Raw genomic sequence first — 13,974 nt, 5'->3', positions numbered from 1 at the left:
TGCTGAGATGCTTCTCCCCTCCACTTGAGAGCTCTTGGCAGGTAAGGTTTTAGTCCTTTCCATGCTCCCAGACCTGTCTAGGGGCTTCTTCTGTTTGCTGCCTCTGAGCTGACTCTGCAGTTGCCCTGTCTCAACGCTCCTTTGGCCTGCCCTTTTACTGTTGGGGATGTTTGACTTCCAGATACTAAGGGCAAGGGAACGAGCGTAGATTTTCCTCCTCCCACTCTCCTTGCTCTTCTACACTATCCCTGGCTTCATGAGCCATATAAGCTGACACAGAGCCAGGCAACCTGGCCACACAGTGGCGGTGCATCGTCTCCCAGTCTACTCTGCCATTACCTTCAATCTCTTTGTGACCTATTGTGGAACCCCAGTGTTGCATGGGACACAGTGGAAAACCACTACTTTAGGGAAATAATTCTAGCCTTCAGAGATTGAAACAGGTTAGAAAGAAACCAAACAAACCCAAAGGTCACAGTAGTACCCCATTCCATCAGGTGACAATTTGGATGCTTTAGCTATATACTCTTAAAAGTATATCTACCCTGCTATTTAGGGTCAGCCCTAAGAGTTGCTCTCAGTCGGTCTGGTTTATGTGTACCACCCACGTACTTTGTGCCAGCTGCACCCAAACACCACAAGAGAGACAAGTAGTGGATAGACTTGACTCCTAGGAGAGCTCCACTTCCCATTTATCAAAAGAACCCTTCTAGGAATCAATCTGCCTATTATGTGTTCTCGTTTTTTTTCTACAGCTTTAATTACAAGGCAGTAGAGACAGGCCTATTTGTTATGTAAATGGAAGTGAAGGGCCCAGGCCTTGGGGATTATTGTGGAATACGGGCTGCTTTATGAGGTATGCTCATCCTCCCTGAAGGTGTCCCACCACTTGGTGTCTGTCATGTGCCTCCCGAGGCTGGGGGGGGCATGGTGGTGGCAGTGGCAGGCAGGCTGGGGGGGCATGGCGGTGGCAGTGGCAGGCTGGGGGGGGCATGGCAGTGGCAGTGGCAGGCTGGGGGGCCATGGCAGTGGCAGCGGCGGTGGTGGGGGTGTGGCAGCGGTGAGTGGGGAGCTCCCACAGGTGGCCATAGCTGTGTCGGTGATGCAGGGGGTTGGTGATCAGTGGCTGCCTGCAGATGCCGCCGGTGATATCTGCAGTGTGGGAGCGGGGGTTGGTGATCGGTGACTGATCACAGGCACCGAGGGCAGCATTGGTGGTGGCCAATCTCAGGGGGTGCCTGTGCACCTGCGTACACCCCCTATACATTGCCAATGTCTGGAAGGGACATGAGGCTGAGATGATGGAGCGTGTGGAACATGAGCGTGTAAAGCTGGAGGTGGTGGGCTTTGCAGAAATGGATCAGCTTGATATCTCCTAGCCTGCTGAGCTGGTGTGCAGAGTGCCATGGGTTCTCTTGAGTCAAAGGCCCCACAGCAAGGTCCAGAGGGCTGAAGGATGTCGGTAGGCAAGAACTGCCCTTGAACAGGACCTCTTTGATATAGGCATGGGCAGTGGGCAAATTGGTGGCATTGACCTTCTGGATTAAGGGGCAGGACACATACAGTATACCAGGCCAGTGCAAAGGGATTCACCCACCCCAGCCTGTTAAAGTCCAAGATTATCCTCTGGCACACCCGAAACATCTCCATTGCCCGCACCACTCACTGTAGGCTTTTCATCAGGGGCTTGGCTAGGAGGTCAGTGCCCTAGGTAACTCCTTCTGGGGACCTGAAGGAGGAGACCAGCCTCCAGACCCTGAGGAGGTCCTGGTAGAAAGCCAGTAGCTCCTTGGACCATGCTTTGAGAGACCTCTCAGGTAGAACTGCTGGTCATATCAGAAACCTCAGAGGCAGTGGAAGAATGTGTGAGTGATCAGGCACTACACCACCTGGTTACTGGCATTGCATAGGAGCCTCTGCAGGGTCTGAAGGTGGAAGATTTGGCCCTGGCCCCAGACGCCGACCAAGCCCTGGGCCATCTCTTTACCCTCTTCCCTTACCCTGTGCAATGGAAGGCACAGGATACCTGCAGAGAACCTGTGCCATCTTGGCCTGAGGAAACCTAGTGTCCATCTCTGGATACTGACCAGGAGGTCTGCAGTAGAGACGTGGAATAGAGTGCAGAATGGCCAGGTACAGGAAATTGTGGGATTGCTCTTTGGAGACCTGCTGTGTGTGTGGCTTAGGATCAAAGGAAAGTAGGGGTGCAAGAGACCTCATAAGGTCATCTAGTCCAAACTCTTGGTTAAGGCAGGATCATCCTCAACTAAACCATCCCAGCCAAGTGTCTATCTAACCTGCTTTTGACAGTTTCCAAGGATGGAAATTTCACAGCTTCTCTAAATAGCCTCTTCCAATGTCTGACCACTCTCATAGTCAGAACGTTTCTCTTATTTTCCAGCCTAAATTTCCTCTGCTGCAGCTTGTGGCCATTGCTTCTTGTCCTGTCCCCTACAGCCACAGAGAAAAGCCCATCTTCATCCTTTCTATAATCACCCTTCAGGTATTTAAAGACTGTTATCAAATCCCCCCCTCAGTCTTTCCTTCTCAAAGCTAACTGACTGTTTTTTCAGCTTGTCCTTATAAGTCTCGTCTCATTTCTGTTGCTCTGTGCGGAACTCTTTCTAAACCCCAGCTTGCAGTGCTGGGGTGAGTTCTGAATACACTGCAGGGCAGAGAGGACTAAAAGCGTGTTCCTAGAGAGATATAAGGGTAAGCTGAAAAGCTTTATGAAGAGGGTTTGTGGATTTGAATTAGCTGGGAGCCCTGGGTAGCAGTATAGAAATAGCTTTTTCTGACTCACATTTTCCTTTACATGTTCAAGTGAGGCTAACAAAATTTAATGACTTCCTGGTTCCATTGATTAAATCAGAGAAGCTCAGTCTTGAACTCAGTATTTTATATTAGACACTGACTTGCCCTTCCTGGAACTTGGCTGAGAACCTACTTGGTTTTCTATACTGTATCATATTTACTACATATATACTATAAGAAGGAACTATTTTAGATTGCTTAGAATAGCACACTTGATCTGGTCATTCAACAGCAAATGCCTTCTTGTGTGCTTTCCTGGATCTAAAAACAATCCTGGGATACTTTTGAAAACTTGTAGGAACAAAGCCACTATCTGTCAGAGGATTTTATTCATGTTCTTCATCTGAAGAGTAAATCATAGATTATTAAAGGGATAGTTTTTGGAGATTATATTTTAAGGAATTGCTCTTGTAGATCAATGCCTGTGATTGGCTTAATGTGGAAGAACTCTAGAAGGAAAAAATATTGATAGCAACACTCAAATCTATGAAGTTTGTGAAACTGCAGTCTGTGACGAATCCAAAAGCAACCTGTTTCACATCAGGGTAGCTTATCCTTGTTTGACCCTTCCTCCTGCAATGGGCAAACTCCCAATGGTTTCATAGGATCCAATCCCTTGTGGCCAATGGTTCTTCTTCCTTCTAAGGCCTACTTTATGCAAGACCAGAAAAAACTTTGGTTCTTATACAGAAGTAGGGAATTGGGTCAATATCTCAGGAATAGTTTAGGGGAAAAATTAAAGTATATCATGGTAGCTTAGCATTCTGCCATTCATCATAATCTTTCCTCTGTCACAGACTTGTTAAGATCCAGACAGTCAAACCTAAAATGAAACTAGGTGAAGCTATAACATTTCCTCTCACATGGCAACTGCTTAGTTACACACTGATAGTGGGCAGGGGACTTTTAACAACATTATCTTCTTTCTCAAATGCGATTACATAGCGGTCAGGCATGGGGCCATTTTTACCCAGACCCCAATGAAATAATGAAAGGATCTAGAATAGACTGGAAAAATGAAAACTATCAAACCAATAGTGGCAGAGCCAATTACAGTCTGTCTTCTGAAGATCTAGCAATATAACAAGGACAGAGGGATCACTAATGTTGGCAAGAGGGGAATTTGTAAATGCCTGAGACTAAGAATGCTGGACATTTTGATAGGGATATTCACTGGTTGCTTTCTTTTCAGTAATTTGGTCAGAGGGAGAGGAATATGAGGCCCTATACATGTATGGAGGTAGTGCTAGAATTAGAGAAACCTGACAACTGAATTTAGAAATATTGTAGGAAGATATTTTATTTCAAATTATTTATTACATCTGGAGTGCCTGGAACCCAGTTAAAGCAAATGCCCTCCACCTTGTCAAATGGAGGAAAATTCCCATGTAACTGGCTCCCTTACTTTTTTTCAAATTCCCTCTAATAAATAGATAAAATGGTGACATTTTATTTTTTGTGTCCAAAGCTTTTGATTTCTAGCAGCTCTGCCTACGTGCAAAGGCATCAGCAGAGTTATCATCTGAGTTAGTATAATTTCCGGCTGATATGGCACACATGCTGGGTTCTATAAAGTAAACCACTTTTTGTTCCATTTTCTTTAAAATACTTTAAAATAAAATTTTAGAAAGCATATAGTTGTTCTTTTGTACAGAAATGCTTAATGACTCTATACCAGACAGATCAAAAAGTCTAAAAACTCAATTTCACAAGTTAGCTACAAAGCTAGGTGTTAAGTGAATATTTGACTCTATGTGAAACACAGGAGACTTTTTTCTGTTGTGAAGTGTTCTATGAGACAAATAGAAGTAAAGACTGGATCTCTTTTTCATTTGTGAACTTGAGTAAAAATGATTGTGGATCTTATCTTGTTTCAGTCAGTTCATAGGTTTAGGAGAGCTGGTTTCATTATGTGGGAAAAGGAAATCCTGTAAAATATATTAAAATCCAGATGCACATTTTATCAAGTTTGCCAAAATACCTCTATGGTTATAGAACTAATAAACTCATTCCTATGCTCATGTGACCCAATTGCCTCCAAGTCTGAAGATAAGTCTGACTTCAATATTCAAATATATTATGTGTTTGTACAGTAGATGTGAAATGTATATATCTCAGTAGTAAATCACAACTGCTATCCATCTGCTAAGTATATTAATCTACTGTATCATGTACACCATACTTTAATATAAATGCTTACATTCAATTTCAGTGACAGAACGCAATCAATTTGGACAGTTAAAAGTGCAAGTTTTTGCTAGCTATATTTTCTGAAGCAGTGCAGTTGGTTTGGCAAGGTTTAATACTATGTGGTCATTATACACTGTGTAAGTACATGGCGTGAGCAGCTAGTACTGTATAGTAGAATGATAGGGGCCATTAAGTGAAGTATAGAACTAAAGTACTGGATTCAGGTTTCCTAATCACATTTTGTTTACTTAAAAGTATAAATGTTTATCTAGAACCTGATTTGGGACATAAAATACATAGGGAAGCCAAACTAGATCTTGATTCAGCACGGCATGTCGGCATATACATACGCTTAATAAGGGTGTGTGAAGCGGGCCCTGTTCAGTTTAGATTTGGCCTGAATCGGGGACAGTGATTCGATTAGTTGATTCGGATCACTGTCTCTGACTCGACTCGGCTGAATCCGAATCTGAAGATTTAAATGCTGATTCGGTGAATCAGTGATTTGGACATAGACACAGCTTTAAAAGTTTTTCTATGTACCTTGAAGTAGCAGGCATGACTTGTGATAGCTGCGATGCTGGGGCAGATGGAGCATCCCAAAGGAGTGTGGGGGGCTCTCCATGTGATCAGCAGCAAACCTGGAAGTGGACCAGAAGTACTTCCAGGTCTGCTGGTGAGTGTGCTGGGGGCCCCCGGTGCCTCCCTGGCTTGGTGATCAGCCACAGGGGGATCCCGGGTGCCCCACTAGACCCAGGAGGTACCAGTTGCTGAGCTGGGGGGGGCATAGAGGGGCCCCCCACATGCTTCCTGGCAGACCTGGAACTGCACTGGAAGTGATTCTGGTCCACTTCTGGGTCTGCTGCTGAGCATGTTGGGGAGTCCCCCGCACTTCTGTGGGACACTCCATGTGCCCCAGCATCACAGCACTCATGAGCCCCTACTACCTAGAGGTAGGTAGAAAAAACGTTTAAAGCTGTCTCCATGTCTGAATCTCCAAATCTCTCTGAATCGATTTGGAGGGTTCCGATTAGATTCGGAGAGATTAAAGGGTCTCCTGATTTGATCTGGATTTGGAGATTTGGCCACCAAATTGGGCTGAATCTCCACCAAATCAAATTGGACTGAAGCTTCACATAGCCCTAATGTTTAAGCATATGAGTTGCTCCATGGACTTGAATGGAATAATCCTTGTGTTTAAAGTTGCATGCATGTCTAAAAACCCTGCTGAATTGGGATCTTATTATCTTGGATTTGTTCTGTTGATTTTTTTTTATTTTATGTCCACATTGTATGTTATCCTTGTTCAATTACACAGGGTTATGCTGCTGGGCCTGTAGCCAGCTGGTGCAGCCCAAAAAGTGAAAAGAGAAAAGAAAAATGCACCTGGGAAACGGTCATTCAGGGTGGCAGAATTTCTATTAGAGCTATTTTTCTCTGTTAGAAAGTAGTGATAGAGCTGCATGTGGCTGGCTTGATAGGTTCAAGGCAAGCAAAATTTATTTCTCTGCTCCCACAGGAATGAATCCAGTCCCATGTGCAAAAGAAATTATTTTTTATTTTGCCAAATATACAAGGGGGTTGGAGGGGGAGGGGGGGGCGCAGAGATGGCATGCTTGTATTTTGTGACAAGACTGTGAAGTGAATGTTCCCACTTACGCTGCAGTTTAAAAGCTCGTGTGTAGCATGCTTCCTCCCTTTGAAAAACTCACTCCTTTCCTCCAAAATGTTGAGTATGAGAATTAGGTGCTGTTATTATAATTCATCAGATGTAGTGCTAAGGAACTTCACAGCTATGTATCATGTGACTCAACCTATTAGAGCCATCTGAGCAGAAGGAGAAATTCTCTCTAGGGGAAAGTGTGAAGTTAGCAGGAAAGGAGAACGGTGGAGGACGCAATAGTATGGATATACGATTCAACTCCAGATAATATATATGTTCAATATAAGGCTACAATTCGGTCTTGGAGCTTTTAACTACATTAACTTTTTAAGCTTTACTCACTGAATGCGTTACCAGAACCTCAAGGCAGAATCTGAGACCTAAATTTATAGTTGTGTCTGTAACTATGTCAGTTAAGTAGTATCTCCTACATTTCTTGATCATACGCACAATATGTTTTCTAAACTTAGTGAACCCTCAAATTTCAACAGGTGATTGCTTATTTTCCATTGGCATATTCTTGGGTGATTCTAATGACAGGTCAATGTTACCTCTGGTAAAGTTATCCAGTTGTGGACTGGTCAGCCAGACTGAAACATACTGTAGACATAAAAAGAAAGCCAGATACTCTAGCGGCTAGCCACTATGGAGGAAATGCATTATCTGCAAACACTGTCTACATTTTCACAGACTCATGAAAGCCAAACCATAGCATCTGGTATAAGTGCCTCTGGCCTGGTCATATACAAGGTCTGTTGAAATGTGGTATTTAGAGATTTGAATCTTCCAGAGAGGTAGTAAGAGCAACTCCCTCCTTTCAGGAAACACTATTCCCTCTGGTTGTTGCACCAGAAACTCAGCAGCTCTTATTTAGAATCGTCTTCTTTTTTTAATATTCCTTGAATTTGATTATTATAAATCTGGCCAGGTTTATTAATCTGCACGAATAACAGCCTACTCTATGCAGCAATTTGTATTTTAAACTTCCGTATTCTGGTTACCAAATACAGAACAGGCACTTGAGGTATTCTTTAGCCTGAATATTCATGGAATCTCTCCTTAACTCTGACCAGCAATATCTAAATTTTAGTTGTAGCCTGTGGGCAGTTGAATTACTGCTCTCTCATGTGAACCATCATCTGTCTTACTCCAGCAGCAGGAGCTTGATTATTTGGATCCAGTGAGCCTTTGCAATTCCAAAATAATATAACTGTACCAATAAAACACAAGTAGAAAATAGTATTTATTTTTAGGAAAATAAAAAACAGTTCCTTCACTTCATGAAAAGCATATTCAAAAGCAATATGGAAATCTGGTTTCAATCTTAACTGTGGCTTCAAATAGATGCATTTTGAGCTCTGGCATAATCATGGCTCCAAAATAAGAACAGGACACACTGGCATGGGAACAGACGCAAGTCTTGAATTCTCCCTGCAGCCTGTGGAAATAAAGCGAAAGACCAGTGTCATAGCTTAGTTCTGTTTGCTTAATGTCCCCCAGTTTGTTATGTTCAGAGAAGAGTGAATAACTCACAAAACTAATGGTTATTCATTATGGAATATCTGATAAATTAAGTGAGGAAAGTATACCAGCGTAATTCTTTCTCATCAGGGAAGGATCAGTCATTTATTACAGTTGTATAACCATGATGATGTGTTCATACGTACTAGGCTCCTCGTATGGTAGGTATAGTCACACCCTACTTAATTTGCCCTGTTGCTCACATACTTAAGCCAAATACTCCAACTGGTACCAGTTATGTAGACAGCCTTGCAGCTTGAGGCACAGGGAGATGAATGAAGGTGACTCCATCTGGAAACCCACCATGTTGTTTTCAGCTTCTTTGCAAACAGAGAAAAACATGGCTACTTGTTGAGATGCATTTGCCTACAGACACAATTGTCTGTTTTACCAACAGTCTATGTGCATGGGGCAACTAAACACGATTCAACTGTCTGCCCCATCTTTACTCATTTTCCAGACAAATCATTTCACAAGCATTTACAAACAGCACGTCATATGACAAGCGCTTCCTGAACCAGCTGTTTGTGATAAAGAAAAATGTGGCTCACGTAAATCACAGCTGGGCAGAAGATTTGGCACACTTATTTTTTTAAATCTTATACCATACATTATATTCCCCACTGTTTGAGGATATATAAGAGCAGACATGCATGAGGAGTCATCAAGACTCCCTTCTGTCTTTTCTGAAGGTAGAAAAGTCAGGGACAGCATTTCATCTACCAGTATATCAGGGGATGTCTGACAATGTAGTTGACAATTGAAGGGTGTATTAAGTATGTAAAAGTTGTCAGGGGCTGCTTTGGTGTGTTTTGGCTTTTGACTATAGTACAATAATGATTCTTGTGTGTCTTGGATAGCAGAAAGTTAAAGGTTTATTTTTACTTTTTTGGAGAGCTGAGGGATGTGTGAGAGAGGACATCTGAAAGAAGAAATAATAGGAACATGGTGAACTGTATTGCTGATTGCTTGGTGGATTTTACAGTGGTAGATATGTGGCTATATAAAGGTGTCCATTCAGTTGGGGTTAGTGGTTTAACATCTGAGGTTGAAGGGGTAAAAGTTATTTCTCTTTGGAATGGAATATGTTTTATAATATTTAATTTCATCCCAGTTCAGGATGGAGGATGTACAACTGAAGTGCCATGCATGAAAAAGGAATGCTTCTTTTTGGCCAAAAAGCCCTCCCAACTTGTATCAAGACATGCAATTTATGGCTTCTTGGGGCATAGGTACAGCTGGAAAAGGGCCATTTTTCTGTACTGAAACATAAATTAATTGCCATTTTCAGTATAGATCTCAGGGGGAAACTTCACCCTAACAGGAGTGAGGCAGGACCTACTTATAGTATAATACAAATTATAACAGAAAATAGCCATGAGAGGGGCACAGGCATGATCTTGGCTGTAACAGTGCCTCACTCAATGACTTTAATCAAGTCACTTAACTCTCAGTATTCTTGTGTGTAAAATTGAGACAATACTTATTTATCACACAGGAGTGTTTGAGTATTATTTTTTTTTCATGTGGTTACATTATTAATTGAAAAGGTTTGTTGCAAATTTAGCTTTTTATTGCTATCAAATAACTGGTGACCCAATTCTCATTTTGAAGAAAATATGTGTTATTCATACCTATTGACTCAATGATTTCCTGATTTTGGTTTATGGTTTATTTAACTGCTTACTACTGTAAACATTTACTCTGTCTAAAGACTTACTGATTATTTAAAATTGCACAACAGTATTTCTGCTCCCCTCTGAATACCTGAATCTTTCTTTTCTTTAAAATAAAAGAACAACAAATGACAAATTATGAATAACGCACTGCTACTACAACTTTTTTGATGAATAATCATTCACATTAAAATATGAAGCCTTGGAAATGTTTAAACATTTATTATAGCAGAAACAATAGCTGACTCCACAAAGAATGACCTACTGAATTTGCTGTTTATGTTTGTGAAGATATTCACAGGTCGCTTTATTATCTGACCAGCTCCATTAAGCAGTGTAGCCCAGGTTATGGAATATTTACTCCCTAGGGCTCAGTAGTTATTCGTGTTATGCAGTTACACAGTCTTACTGAGGTCGTTAAAAGTACTAACAGAAGTAACTGCCAGCAAAAGAGTCAGGCCTCCATAAGCTAGCCCTTAATGTTTGAAAGGTCTTAGCATGAAAAGTGCTTTTTATCTGCTAGGTATTAGGTACAGTTTAAGTGGAAAGAACACAATGGGTAAATGCCACATTAGCAGGAAGAGACATAGGAAAAAAAAACACATAAAACACCAGCTTGTCATCAGGCCATGTAGTAATACATTGAATGCTAAGCTCCCTTTATATTCATACAAACCAGGAATAATGAAAATTCATTAGTGTGCATAGAATAGTGGAGAAGCAAGTTGATAAAAAAAAACCCCAAACAGGAACAAAAATAGCTAAAATGACTCCACAACCAGCAGGCAGGAGAAGCACTACTGAAATTATTACCTACGCCAGAGCCCAGAGCATACCTATTTTGTCGGCACATTCACTTTGGAAAGGGTAACCCTAAATATTTGCAAGTTTGTACCCTGCACGGTAGAAAAAGGAAAGAAATTTTGTAGAGCTTGTGAATGTCTTACACAACTGCGTGGGAAATGTCATTCAAATGAATGAATAAATAATAGCAAATTTTAAATAATGATAGAAAATCCAAGTATGCACATGAGCCGTCCCTTGTGCATCCCATAATGCCTCCTGCCTCACTCAAACTTGGAAAGAGTTCTCATCTCTGGGCCCCGCTACATGTTCAAATGAAAGCTGGATAGAAACCAGATATTGAGTTGTTACATTTTCCTTGCAGGAAAGATACCATGATCAATAAGTTGGGTTTCCCAGGGTGAGTCCTGTCCCTTGCACTCTGGGCAGGCTGACCCCTGCAAATTTCCCCAGTGTGTGAAACCTGACTCCACAGTTTTGTGGTAATGGGGGATTGCATTCTAGCTTTCCCTCTGGCTTGTTCCTCTCGGCGTTTTGGCTAGGATCAAGCAAGACTAGGGGGCATCCAAACTCTAGGGGGGACTGGGGCTTGCACATAGGATGCCTGCAGTGCCGGATTTAGCCTTAAGCTACTTAAGCTACATCTTAGAGCCTCACAATATGAGGGGCCTCTAAATAAGAAAAAAATAACTGACTCAATATCAAGTTTTTTAATAATCAGTTGGTAAATAAAGGAGATATGGGAAAATGACTCTCTAAGTATGGACATTTTCATTCTAATATGACAAAAATATACATACACTGGATTATTTTTATCATATGGGGCCTCTTAAACTGGACATAGTTTAGGACTATGTCTGCATTGTCTTAATCTGGCACTGGATGCCTGCCATGGATTTGGGGAGTACCTGAAGTCCCAGATTGATGTGCGTGAAACAGAGGATGTTTGCCTGGTGGTAGAGCCACATTGACTTGAACGATCGAGCTTTGGTCAGTCAAATTTGGAACTTGACTATTGGGCTTTGCCCAATAGAATTCAGAATTGATTTAGCCCTAGAAACAAAATTTAAAAAACCAAAAAACCCTAACTTTGTAGCTAGTTGGCTGTTGCTATAGCTGAATAGTTATTTTTATAGTGTGGTAATTATTTTGTACCTGTGCCTGGTCTAAATTTATTGTGTGGTTGACCAGTTCATTGCATAATATAGGAAATATGTAGCGGGGGCAGAGACAAGGAAACAGAGTAGGGGTGAGGTTATATGGTACTAAGGCCCCATCTACATGTTACCTATATTATGCAATTAACTGGTTAATAGCACAATAAGTTTAGACTGGCTGCAGGTGCAAAGTAATTATCACATAATTAGCTTGTAAATTGCACAATAAATGTAGATCAGCCACACATCCAAAGTCTTTGCCATATGATAAAAGTGATTTTCTATCTATGGAACCATCTATAAAGTTAGTGCTTGGAAATGTATAACAAGTCTAATAGGTGGCTTCTGTCCAGCTTTCATTTGAATGTGTAGCAGAGTCCTATTAGGCACTAAAGGTGCCTGTACATGAGTGTGGAGACTGCTTCGATGCGCTGTGATTACAGCACGTTGGAGTGGACTTGATTAATCAAGTCCGTTGGAGCATGGCAATTACTGTGCTCCAGCAGCCTCCCGCGTCTCTTGTATAAGCGTTCCTGTGCTTCAAAATGGTGGTGGGGGTGCTTGAACTAAAGCTTGTTGCATGAACTTTAATTCAAGCACCTCTGCCACCATTTTCAAGCACAGGGGCACTTATACATGAGACTCTGTGGCTCTTTAATTAGCGCTGCTCTAATTAAAGTGCCCCTTCACCACCGGAGCATTTGTAAAAGTGCCCTAACATGCCCCTCCTCCAGGTTACATATATTATGCAATTATCTGGTCAATCCTACAATAAATTCAGACCTCCAGACCTGCCAAGTAAATATCACACACTTAACTGGTTAACTGCATAATAACTTTAGACCAGCCACAGTGCAAAGTAATCATCATACCATCAAAAAGACCAGCCAGCTATATATATATATATATATAAAAAAAGCCAGGCAGCTAAAAATTAGTGCTTGGAAGTGAGTAACAACTTTATGTCTGGCTTCTATACAGCTTTATTGGTCTTTTGGCTAAGATAAAGTGATGTTGGGTGTGCCTACATGTGGCTGTAGGGCAGGGGCAGGCAAAATGCGTCTTGTAGACCTGATACAGCCCACCAGGCCATTCTATCCGGCCCGTGGGGCCGGTAAAAAATTTAGAAAATTAATATTTATCTGCCCATGGCTGCCTGTCATGCGGCCCTTGATGGCTTGCCAAAACTCAATAAGTGGCCCTCCCCCTGAAATAATTGCCCACCTCTGCTGTAGGGCACCTTTGTTATTGCACTATCATTTAGTACTTTCTTTGGAAGTACTAAAAGATGGCACAGTAACAGCCTGTACTGCATCATGCTGGCTGTGCATGGTTATTTTTGGTGGCTACATCGCCGTAGCAATGCACTACAAGGAAGCGCGTTGCTACGGCAACATAGCTGCAGTATCATGGTTTTTGCCAATGGGTGCTACAGCACCCTGGCACATTACTAGGTCTTGTGTAGACGTGCCTGCTGGGGGCATCTGAATGCCAAGGCACGTGCTAGGATGCCTTCCTGGATTTAGTGAGTCCAGACAGATGAGTCCGGGAGGGAGGACGCTTTCCTGGTGGTAGAACCACACGTGCTTGATGACTCAGCTGAATTTTGGAACTTGACTATTGGCCTTTACACAATGAAATATGGAACTGGTTTGGCATTGATAAAGATTTTTTTTTTTAAAGTAGACTGACAGTCCCACCAAGAGGAAGGTCTATTCTTGCCTCTGCCACGGATGGTCCAGATGGCCTTGATCAAGTCACTTTCCCAGGGACTCCCCAATGTTCCTAGGTAGGGAGGCTAACTCAGCGTAGTACCTAGCGCCCCGGGCTTGTCCCAGCTCTGCCCTGCAGCCACAAGCCAGCACGAGCCGCGCTCCTCCAGGGCGCCCTGGCAGCGCCGCTCCGAATCCCGCGGCTCCGGGCGCGCGGCTCAGCCAACCAGGCTCCGGCTTCTGCATAAATTATGCAAAGCGTCGAATCTCCGCGCGGGGCTGGGCGGCCTCCCCTCTGCCTAGGTGAATAAATTATGTTAATAAAGCTCGGGAGCTTCAGCCCGGCGCGGCGAGGCGGCGTGCGGCAGTCGCTGTGCACAGCGCGGCCAGGAGGGCAGCGGGCGCCGGAGCTGCGAGCTCGTCCCGGCGCGGGGAGG

General features: G+C 42.8%; 1 non-coding gene across 1 annotated transcript; it reads left to right on the top strand.

Annotated features, from left to right (window-relative positions):
• The first annotated feature begins 11,017 nt into the window (after nucleotides 1-11,017).
• Nucleotides 11,018-11,182, top strand: LOC112551516. Its single transcript, XR_003095803.1, has one exon. It is a non-coding gene; the product is annotated as a U1 spliceosomal RNA (small nuclear RNA).
• The last annotated feature ends 2,792 nt before the right edge of the window (nucleotides 11,183-13,974 follow it).

This window comes from Alligator sinensis, unplaced genomic scaffold, assembly GCF_000455745.1.
Source record: "Alligator sinensis unplaced genomic scaffold, ASM45574v1 scaffold66_2, whole genome shotgun sequence".
Lineage (NCBI taxonomy): Eukaryota > Metazoa > Chordata > Crocodylia > Alligatoridae > Alligator > Alligator sinensis.
This window is presented reverse-complemented; position numbering and strand designations above follow the sequence as displayed.